Source organism: Bos indicus x Bos taurus, chromosome 1 (genome assembly GCF_003369695.1).
Source record: "Bos indicus x Bos taurus breed Angus x Brahman F1 hybrid chromosome 1, Bos_hybrid_MaternalHap_v2.0, whole genome shotgun sequence".
NCBI lineage: Eukaryota > Metazoa > Chordata > Mammalia > Artiodactyla > Bovidae > Bos > Bos indicus x Bos taurus.
In genome coordinates, this window is record NC_040076.1 from 117,792,728 (window position 1) to 117,804,847 (window position 12,120).

The window sequence follows — 12,120 nt, forward strand, 5'->3', positions numbered from 1 at the left end:
CTGCAGCTTGTTACCTGGATTGCTCTGGGGAGACCTGAGGAACAGGAGGACTCCCTGTTGTGTATCCTTTTGTGCCTTTCAACTTTTGTACCTTTTGAGTAATACCCACTCAAAATTTAAATCCAAAAAATCTAAATCAAGTTGCAATAAAATAAAGGTCATCAAAGGTACTTTCCTCTTCAGTGTATACATTGACTATACATTCTGTATATTCTTAGATTCTCATCAGTTGTAAAGACATTCAATACTTAATAAACAGTCCTGCCTCTAAGAAAGTCATAAGGAAAAGTCAGAATGGGGAATAGTATTATGAAGGCTAGTGTAATAGGTGTAAGTATAGTTAGAATATCCCTGTAAGCATTTTTTCATCAAATTATCTCAATCTGGCTTTATATTAAATCAGAGATTCCTTGCATGACATCAAAGAAAAGTAAAAAATAATAATGCCCACATTTTACAGGTTAAAAAGAATAGCTTTGTTCATTCTTTAAATAAAGACACACTGGGGGATTTCCCTGATGATCCAGTGGCTAAGACTCTGCACTCCCTTTGTTGGGGGCTGGGGTCTGATCCCTGGTCAGGGAACTAGATCCCACATGCCACAGCTTAGGCCTAATGCAGCCAAATAAATCTTTTTTAAAAATAAAGACACACTGGATACAGAACATTTTAATCTGACTTTATTGTGCTCTTCAAATCACAATAGATATAGTTCTTTCAGTTACAAACAAGGTAATGTGTTATTCTACAATTAGATGAATTGTGCTACATCCTGCAAAAGCATTTATTCTCCCCACTGTGTTGAATGAAGGCAAACTGGAAGAAAATAGATTGGGAAAATGTACTAATTTGTTTAAGTAGGTTAGACAGTAAGGTTGATAAACATCTTAATTATGGTTTTCCAGAGCATGAAGGGTTAATGTGGCACCTGATATTAATAGCCACTAATTATCTCCTTACATAGACAAAAGAAAAGTCAGACACTGACAGCTTTTTATTGTTTATATCCTCCTAAAAGTACAAATAGCATATAAAATTGTAGAATTTCCTAACTCCAGTATACTGTATGGAGAAGGAAATGGCAACCCACTCTAGTATTCTTGCCTAGAGAATCCCGTGGACAGAGGAGCCTCTCAGGCTACAGACCATGGGGTCACAAAGAGTCAGACACAGCTTAGTGACTAGACAAAATATAGTGTAAAACAGCAACAACTAAAAAAAAAGATACCAAACAACCTAATTGTCTAAAATGATTTAGAAGTAGTTTTTCCTAAATAATGAAAATAATGCAGGCAGTTTCTTTAATCACTAAGATCAACTAGAGACATTAAAATTACTCTAATTGTTATTATGTTTAGAATCAGAAAAAAAGTAAATTTTTGATTCAGATAAAACGATTTTTGAAAAGAAGAAAGTAAAATTATTCCTGTGATAGAAGAAGGATTAGAATCCATTGTTAATGTTGTTGTTCATTAGCTAAGTCATGTGACCCCATGGACTGTAGCCTGCCAGGCTCCTCTGTCCAAGGGATTTCCCAGGCAAGAATACTGAAATGGCTTGCCATTCCCTCCTCCAGGGGATCTTCCCCACCCAGGGACTGAACCCGAGTCTCCTGCCTTGGTAGGTGGATTCTTTACCACTGAGCAACCTGGGAAGTCCATAAAGCATCCATAGGAATCCATATATTCATGGAATACCCACATTTGAAAAAGTACTATACAGGACTTCTAAAAACAGCTTTAGGAAATTTTTAGCCAAAGATTAGAAAGTCTCCCATTTCTTTACCAAATTCTAAACTAATTAATAAGTTAATCTTATAAATGAAGAAAAGTTCAGAACACACACACAAACAGGTATTAAAAGGTATTTCAATAAGTTTATTTTCAAGGATTTAAGAAAGGTCAGACCCCAAAATGTTCTATTTAAATCTAAATGCCTTAAAAAATGATCTGGTCATTGTTTCCCTTAAGATGAGTTGCAGATGACTGACATACAATTTCAACTTTTCCTTTCTTAGTTGGGTCACTGAGAAGCAGTCTTCCTTCATTTGCTAAAAAAATTATCACAAAAATCAGCACACAAAAATTCAGATGACATAATGTAATATAAAGATGTAAGAACTCAGGTATATGGATCAAGATAGTCATTTTGGGAAACGATTTGGCATTATCTGAAAAGACTGGAAAGTAATATTTTCTATGACACAACAATTCCTATCTAGGTGTCCCTAAAGAAGCACAAAATAAATTCATAATAGGTTCATTGTGGGGAAATTTAAAGAAAAAAAATAGACATTCTTAAATAAACAGAAAAATGAAATGCCAAGGAATGGCAGCTGGCTTCTCAATAGGCACACAAGAAGCCAGGAGTCAGTGAAATAATATCCTCCAATACTAAAATAAATAGTTAACAATTATCAACCTAGAATTTATTGTGTCCAGTTAAGCCATCGTTTAAAAATGAGGGCAGAGGCTTCCCTGGTGACTCAGTGGTAAAAAATCTGCCTATCAATGCAGGAGACATGGGTTCGATCCCTGATCTGGAAGATTCCATATGCCACGAGGTCACTAAGCCTGTGCGCCACAACTACTGAAGCCTGCACTCTAGAGCCTATGCTCTAGAAAAGAAACTACTGAAATTAGCCCACGCATTGCAAATTGAGAGTAGCCTCTGCTCACTGCAACTAGAGAAGATCCCATGCAGCAATGAAGACCCAGCACAGCCAAAAATAAACAAAATTATAATAAATAAATACCCCTTTTTTAAAAACTGAACAAAGACAATACAGGTAAAAAAAAATCATAGGCTAATCTCACTTTGAATGAGTATTGCTAAAATCCCAAATAAAACTAGCAAAGCTTTAAAAATAAATACTATGACCAAAAAATGTTGAATTTAAGATAACATAAAATTGATTGGTACGATTCACCACATTAATATATCTAAACTGAAAAGTTTATCTTAATATATGCAAAACAATCATTTGAGAATTAAAGGAGGGACCTATATTGTACAAAATTGTCAAAGAAACTTTCTGAAAACCTGACATAAGTCAAAATTTAAAGAACAGAACTTCACAGGAACCAATTCTGATCAGTTTAAGTTAAAAAAAGGCAATTTACTTGAAGAATATGACAATACTTACAGGATTAAAGGGATGCCTGAAGTATAGTCTTGTAAAGATCAATAACCAGTGGCTCTAATTGTCCCACTGAATCAATATTGTCGTCCTGGCAGTACTGCTGCTGCTGCTGCTAAGTCGCTTCAGTCGTGTCTGACTCTGTGCTACCCCATAGACGGCAGCCCACCAGGCTTCCCCATCCCTGGGATTCTCCAGGCAAGAACATTGGAGTGGGTTGCCATTTCCTTCTCCAATGCATCAAAGTGAAAAGTGAAAGTGAAGTCGCTCAGTCACGTCTAACTCTTAGCGACCCCATGGACTGCAGCCTACCAGGCTCCTCTGTCCATGGGATTCTCCAGGCAAGAGTACTGGAGTGGGGTGCCACTGCCTTCTCCAGGCAGTACTACTCCAGCCATTTTCATCATTCTGCTCACAATTCAAACTCCAATTGCTTGTATTTTCCACTGGCTTATCCTGAGGCACATGTTCATCCCTTGATGCCTTAATTAACTGTTTCATGAGATCACACACCACAGGAGAGAAGTAAGGAAATTGGGATGATGTCATCAGAAAAAGAATAAATCCCAGAAAGGTCACCTAGAAAGCATATTCAAAGGCCCTGAGGCTGGAGCAAGTCTAGCATAATGGAGGGTAAGGGAACCACTGGGGCTGGAATTTAAGTGAGGGAAGGGATGGGAGGTAAAAGAAGAGGTTTAATTGGACACTACTATTCAAGGCGGAGAAGGCAATGGCACCCCACTCCAGTACTCTTGCCTGGAAAATCGCATGGACGGAGGAGCCTGGTAGGCTGCAGTCCATGGGGCCGCTAAGAGTCGGACACAACTGAGCGACTTCACTTTCACTTTTCACTTTCATGCACTGGAGAAGGAAATGGCAACCCACTCCAGTGTTCTTGCCTGGAGAATCCCAGGGACGGGGGGACCTGGTGGGCTGCCGTCTATGGGGTCACACAGAGTCAGACACGACTGAGGTGACTTAGTAGCAGTAGCAGTAGCATTCAAGGCGAGCTTCTTGACTAGCCAAATCAGCTTCATCTGGGAGCTTGTTAGAAATCTCAGTTCTCAGGCCCAGGCAGAGAATCAGATTTTTCTGGGAGTCAGGCCTAGGGATCTGTGTTTTGACTTCAAGTGATTCTTTAAAATGCTTACATTTGAAAATCACTGATGTGGAGGTCTGTAGAGCATAATAAAGGTCCCAGTTTTTCAGTTGTTGTCTTTTGTTTGTTTGTTTGCAGGGGGAGGGGGTAGGAGGGGAGAGTCGACCACACCATGCATCTTGCAGGACCTTAGCTCCCCAGCCAGGGATTGAACCCGGGTCTAAGGCCATGAAAGTGCCAAGTCCTAACCACTGGACTGCCAGGGAATTCTCAAAAGGTTCCAGTTCTATCATTAAGGCAGTTAGGAATTTCAAGCCAAGAAATGACATGATCTAATTTGCATTTCAAGAGAACCACCTTGCAACTATGTAGGAAAGAGACTGAAGAAAGACATGAGTGGAAACAAGAAGGCCAGTCAGGGGGTTGCCGCAATAATCCAAGAAGAAAATAATGGGCAGGACCAAAGTTGTGGCAGTAGAGATGGAAAGAAGTCAGAGTGAAGATATATTTTGGAGTTTAAATAATGAGGATTTGATGATGGGTGTGGAAGCTGAGAGAAAAAGGGAAAACGATGACTGCCAGGTTTCTGATTTGAGCAGCTGCGTGACTGGTGGTACCATTTATGACACAGAGAAAACTGGGTGATAAAGAGAAAAAATCGGAGAGGAAAAAGCACACATTCATTTTTGTATATATTAAGACCGACATATCTAAATGGAGATGTCCAGGAGGCATCTGAATGTAAAGTGGGGGATAATAACAGCAGATATAAATTTAGGAATCTTCATTGTAAAAGTAGCATTAAATACATAGGAGTGTTATGAAATCATTTACAGGCAGCCTCCTTTGCAGTACTTTAAAAAAAACAACTAAACTAATATTTTCCATCTACATGTTATATCCTGAGAATCCTTGGCTCATGTCCCCCAGTTTTTTCCATATGGAACCCTTTCAATGAAATCCTCAATTCATGCACTAATTATTTTCCTTAGACTCAGAAGAGTCGATACTGGAGATTTCATTGTCAGCCACTGACACCTCATATTTCACAAATTCTCCCCTCCCCTGCCACTCTCTTGCAAACTGCAAGCTCAAATACATTCTTCAGGCAGAAAAGGATACTCTACAGAAGAGAAAATACAACAGAAAAGATGAGAACACAGATCTGAGACAGCACTGTCCTCATCTGTGGAGCTTGGATGAAAATGTCAAAGTTTTCTCCACAATTTAGACACAGAACAGGAGACAAAACAATATCATGTGCCAGCAGAAGGGGAGAGACAGGCATGATACCCTTGATTTTACTAAATGGGGCAGCAGTTAAAGTTAGAATTTAATTTAAAATTCTGTCATGATATAAAACACTCCAACTAACACAATGGTACTTAAACAGTACTTTAATTAGCCTACTGTTTGTTCTGTTTCAGTTGACAATACGCTGTTATATAATTGCTATTTCCTCCAATACTGCTTGTTTTCCCAGATTGTAGATTTCTTTTCTGTTCACTGCTTGTTATTTCCTGTTTCACGCATGAATTTATTCCAGCCATCAATCACACAATTTCACTTCCTTGATAGAGGCTTAGCATCTGGTGACGAGCTCTATAATCTGGAAATTCTCCCAGCTTCCATCGTGATTGTGGCTAAATCTAATCAACTTGGCAATGTAATGAAATGCATCAGCCTTTAGTTTGTTCATTTCTAAAAATAAAGATGTGGGGGAACCACTGAATTACACGTGCATGTGTTCGGATGATCCAATTAAAGCACTAGGTATGTTAGATAGTGTCTTCCCTTATGGCTCAGTTGGTAAAGATTTTGCCTGCAGTTCAGGAGACCTGGGTTCAATCCCTGGGTTGGGAAGATCCCTGGAGAAGGAAATGGCAACCCATTCCAGTATTCTTGCCTGAAAAATCCCATGGACAGAGGAGCCTGGCAGGATACAGTCCATGGGGTTGCAAAAGTTGGACACAACTTAGCAACTAAACCACCACCATGTTAGATAGTAATAATAATCAGTAAATGGGAAAAAAAGACAGATAGTACATGAGAATTGCTTGAACTGATTGCTTTTTTTAGCCGTTCTTCTTTTTTCTGGCCCTGATACACAGCATATGGGGCTTCCAGGAAGCTCAATGGGTAAAGAATCTGCCTGCAGTGCAGGACATGCAGGAGAAGTGGGTACAATCCCTAGGACTGGAAGATCCCCTGGAGGAGGGCATGACAACCCGCTCCAGTATTCTTGCCTGGAGAATCTCATGGACAGAAGAGCCTGGCAGGCTCCAGTCCATGTAGTCGCAGAGTTGGACATGACTGAAGCAAATGAGCATGTAGGCACGCAGTGTGTGGGATCTTAATTCCCTGAAGTGAAGTGAAGTCGCTCAGTCGTGTCCAACTCTTTGCGACCCCATGGACCGTAGCCTGCCAGGCTCCTGTGTCCATGGGATTTTCCAGGCAAGAATATTGGAATGGGTTGCCATTTCCCTGATCAGGGATCAAACCTGTACCCACAGCAGTGGAAGCTTGCAGACTTAATCAGTGGACCACCAGCGAAGTCCTTGCTGCTGCTGCTGCTGCTGCTAAGTCCCGTCAGTCGTGTCCGACTCTGTGCGACTCCATAGACGGCAGCCCACCAGGTCCCCCTGTCCCTGGCATTATCCAGGCAAGAACACTGGAGTGGGTTGCCATTTCCTTCTCCAATGCATGAAAGTGAAAAGGGAAAGTGAAGTCGCTCAGTCGTGTCCGACTCTTTGCGACCCCATGGACTGCAGCCTACCAGGCTCCTCCATCCATGAGATTTTCCAGGCAAGAGTACTGGAGTGGGGTGCCATCGCCTTCTCCGAGCGAAGTCCTTAGCTTTCTCCAATTTTTACTTACAGTCTTCTCTGGCTTACCTCTCTGCTACTTCATAATGACTTTACTTTTTGTTGTTGTTTTTTAATTTTTACAATGTTGTGTTGGCTTCTGTCATACAACACAGCAAATCAGCCACAACTACACACATATCCCCTCCCACTTGAACCTCCCACCCCTCCAGGTCATAACAGAGCACCAGACTAGGCTGTGTTATACAGCAACTTCTCACCAGCTATCCATTTTTCATATGATAGTGTACATATGTTGATGCTATTTTCTCCATTCATCCCACTCTCTCCATCCTCCACTGTGCCCTCAAGTGCATTCTCTAGATCTTCATCTCCATTCCTTCCCTGCAAATAGGTTCATCAATACCATTTTTCTAGTTTCCATATATATATATATATATATATTAATATACGATATTTGTTTTTCTCTTTCTGACTCCATTCTGTATAATGGGCCCTAGGTTCATCCACCTCATTAATACTGACTCAAATTTGGTTTTTTTAATGGCTGAGTAATATTCCATTGTATATATGTACCACATCTTATTTATCCATTCATTTGTGGATGGAAATCTAGGTTGCTTCCATGTCCTGGCTATTGTAAATAGTTTGCTGCAATGAACATTAGGGTACATGTGTCTTTTAGAATTATGGTTTTCTCAGGGTATATGCCCAGTAATGGGGTTGCTGGGTCATATGGTAAATTTATTCCTACTTTTTTAAGGAATCTCCATAGTGTTTTCCATAATGGCTGTATCAGTTTACATTCTCACCGATAGCGTAAGAGGGTTCCCTCTTCTCCACATCCTCTCCAGCATTTATTGTTTGTAGATTTTTTGATGATGACTCTTCTGACTGGTGTGAAGTGATACCTCATTGTATTAATAGTTTTGATTTCCACTTCTCTAATAATTAGTGATGTTGAGCATCTTTTCCTGTGTTTATTGGCCATCTGCTTGTCTTTTTTGGAGAGATGTATAAGGACTTTACATTGATCTCTTCACATTTGGTGCCAAGTAAAACTTTTAATTAGGCACACTTGACTCTTAAACCTTTCCAGTCTTTCCTTTCAACATTGTTATTTCCCATATCAAACTCTCTATCCCCAGGATATCAGTGCTCTTAAAATATTCCCAGACTTTTCCTTGTTCCCCCTGCTCCCTTCACTAATAATAATAACAATAACAGTAGTGGCAACAACACTATTTTAAGCTCTTTTATATGCTATGTTATAAATCTCATAACAACCTTAGGTCCTACTATTGTATTTCTTTTCACAGATTAGGAAACTGTAAGGTTCCAAGAAATTAAATAACTCATCCAAACACACACAGCTGTGAGAAATTAAATAGACCTCTTGGGCTCTGAAACTGGAACTTGAATGCAAGTCCATCCAAAAGGTTCAGAGCCTGAACTCTGAACTGAAATGACAAACAATGAGTAGCCAGTATAACAGGAGAGAGAGGGCTCAAGTTGGAACCAAATGACTCTCTCCTGTATAATCTGGGCCATCAATGCAACTTCTTATTCATAGATTCCACCACATTCTCTGTCTATGCCTAGCTGTCCTGCCTAATAGCACCCCTTATCTGAGCGTATGCTTCTCTCTGAATACCTAAAATTTACCTTAGATCTTCAAAGCTCCACTTCCAGTTAACTATCATTTAGAAAACTTGTTAGAAAATGAATACAGTAGTACTAGCCTTGTTGGAGTTGCATGTTTTATAAAGCAGCTTTCAAAACCACATCTTAAATGAAAATGAAATTTTAGATAATGAAAAGAATGATTGAAAAACTTGATGGTCAAGGGAAATCTTTCTGCTGCTGCTTCTGATGCTAAGTCGCTTCAGTCGTGTCCAACTCTGTGCGACCCCATAGATGGCAGCCCACCAGGTCCCCCTGTCCCTGGCATTATCCAGGCAAGAACACTGGAGTGGGTTGCCATTTCCTTCTCCAATGCAGGAAAGTGAAAAGTGAAAGTGAAGTCGCTCAGTCGTGTCCGACCCTCAGCGACCCCATGGACTGCAGCCCACCAGGCTCCTAGTACCCCTCAATTATGACATCTTGTAGACCAGTGATCCTTAAGCTATTATCATAGGAACACCTGAGCATTTATCCAAATGCAGATTCTGGTTCCATCACTGTTCTGCAAAGGAGCCTGAGAGTCTATAGGTCCAGCAAGTGCCCAGGTGATACTGGTACCGCTGATCACCAGACCAAACTTCTAAATCATCCATTTCTTTTAGAGTTAAGTCCATTTTCTTTCATCTTTGATTATTTTCTTGTTTTTCTTTGCTAAATAGCAAATTTGGGAAACAGTAAGATCTGATTTTTAGTTTCCTCTTTGTCTGACCCAAGAGGATATTCCTTACTTCCTTGCAAGTTCTGTGCTTATGAAGATGTATTATATTTAGCTACATATATCTAAGGGTTTTAGGATTGCCCAAATGCACATGATTGTTTTTCCAGTTAAAATAAAAATAATCATAAATTACTTTCTTAAAAAAACTAAAACAGTACCTTAAAAGAATCAGGAATAATATAAGGACAGGAAGAATATTGAGAATTAAGAATTCTACTTCCTTTTTTCAAACTTGTTTTTATTCTCAAAAAACTGGCCTATTTGAAACATAAAGTGCAACCTGTCACTACAGACAAATGCTTTCTGTGAAAGCCTTTTTCAGTTATCAAGAGCTACTCAAAAGTGGTAGCAGTACAGTAAATCATCACATCTATTCTTAGTTGTAACAAAGACTACTGATTCTTAAACTTTTCAGGGGTTAAGAAATATGAAACAAGCTTTGTGGTCAAAACAAGCTTGCATCTTTTATATTTATTTTTTAATAAATATGATTTCAAAAACTCATGAATTTTAAACTTAAGGTAGCTCATTTTACTTTTATTAAACTACAAATGAAAAATGCTTATTGATATCAGTCATATAACAATGGATTTTGCTTATGTCTTTTACCATATTCAAGAAAACTAAGGAATGCAAGATTGAAATCTGTTTTGTAAAACTATTTCTAGTGAAATTTTAAATAATAATTTTCTTGTGATTTTCTTTGTATTTAATTGGAAGGCAGCTGAATCAAAATATGTTTTTCTTTATAATTACTTTTTAAAAATTCTCCATATAGCTTTTAGTTCCTTGCCATTTAAAGTTTGGTCCATGAATCTGTTAGAATTGAAAATCTCAGGCCCACTTGAGAACCATTCAATGAGAATCCATATATTAAGAGGATTATCAGGTAATTCAAATGCACATTTATGCTTTCTTAATGCATAAATGAAAAGTATTAATGCATAATGTATCATTAATGCATATTAATGCATAATGAAAAGAATGGAATTCAGTAACATATTTTAAAAGTTACAACTATAAAAGCATAATTGTATATTAAAAACAGATGCTATCAGTTTTTCTCAACACATCAGCATTGAGAATTTTCAACCCAAAGCCTATACTACTAAGGTAAATTTTACTGTAGAGGACCATTGATTACTCAGCATTCCTTTACAATACTATTTACCATGTGACATTAAATATATATATATATATATATACACACACACACATATATATTACTATGTCTATTTTGGGGGGCTGTGCTGGATTCTCATTGCTGTGCAAGGGCCTTCTCTAGTTGCGGTGTTGCGGTGGGAGGGAGCTACTCTCTAGTTGTGATGCACAGGCTTCTCACTGCGGTGACTTCTCTTGTAGCAGGGCTCGGGCTCTAGAATGCACAGGCTCAAGTACTTGTGGCACATAAGCTTAGATGGCCCACTGGATGTGGAATCTTCCCAGACCAGGGATTGAACCCGTGTCCCCTATATTGGCAGGCAGATAGATTCTTGACCACTAGACCACTAGGGAAGTCCTGTATTAGATATTTGAAAGTTGCTACAAGTAGATCTTAAATGTTCTCACTATTAAAAGAAGTAGTGTGTGAGATGATGGATGTGTTAACTAACTTTATTGTGGTAATCATCTCAAAATCATCTCAAAATGGTATATACATATACCATTACACCTTTACATTCAATAAAGCTGGGGAAAGCCCGTGTTAGGATTTTTTTAATTTATGTTTTAAATTTATATACTAGCTCAGGAAGTTACTTTTATATTAACTTTAGAATGCTTCCCTGATGGCTCAGATGGTAAAGTATCTGCCTACAATGCAGGAGACCCAGGTTCAATCCCTGGGTTGGGAAGATCCCCTGAATAAGGGAATGGCAACCCATTCCAGTATTCTTGCCTGGGAAGTCCCCTGGACAGAAAAGCCTGGTGGGCTACAGTCCATAGGTTGAACTACAGTCCATGGTAAAAGGGTTGGACACATCTGAGCAACTAACAACTTCACTTGACTTTTCACTTTAGAAAAATTGATGACTTAATGGTTTTGAACCTTTCTTCTGAAGTCATGGTACGCAAGTCCACTTCTTCAAGTCTTTTATATTTATTGGTTAAGTTTTAAATTTTATACACTTCTTACATGTTTCCTGTTGTTTACTCCTAACATATTATCTTTTTTTCTTCTTATAAATGGAGTATTTCTTCCATTATATTCTATATCAGTCATTTGTTTCTAGAAAACTATTAATTTCTGTGTATTAATATAAATACAGCCACCTAGTTGAATTACTTTATTATTTGTAGTAGTCTTAAAAGTTCAGTACTTCCCGGGTGGTCCAGGGAAGGTGGTTAAGAATCCACCTTACAATGCAAGGAACACTGGTTTAATCCCTGGTCAGGGAACTCAGATCCTACATGCTACCGAGCAACTAAGCCCACGCACCCCAACTAGAGAGTCTGTGTACCTCAACAAAAGATCAATACCATTTGCTGCAATTAAGATCCGACAGAGCCAAATAAATAAATAAATATTTTTAAAATTTTTGATTGCCATGATTTATTGGTTTATAATTATGTCTTCTATGATGGGGTAATTTTACTTGCCCTTTTCAATTTTATTTCTCTTGTCAGAACATTTTGGCTAAATGGTCAAGATGGTAGA

The 12,120-nt window shown here is 38.7% G+C and overlaps 1 non-coding gene across 1 annotated transcript; it reads left to right on the plus strand.

The window, feature by feature from the left end:
- The first annotated feature begins 11,245 nt into the window (after positions 1-11,245).
- On the plus strand, positions 11,246-11,317 carry TRNAC-ACA. Its single transcript has one exon. It is a non-coding gene; the product is annotated as a tRNA-Cys (tRNA).
- Positions 11,318-12,120: the final 803 nt, after the last annotated feature.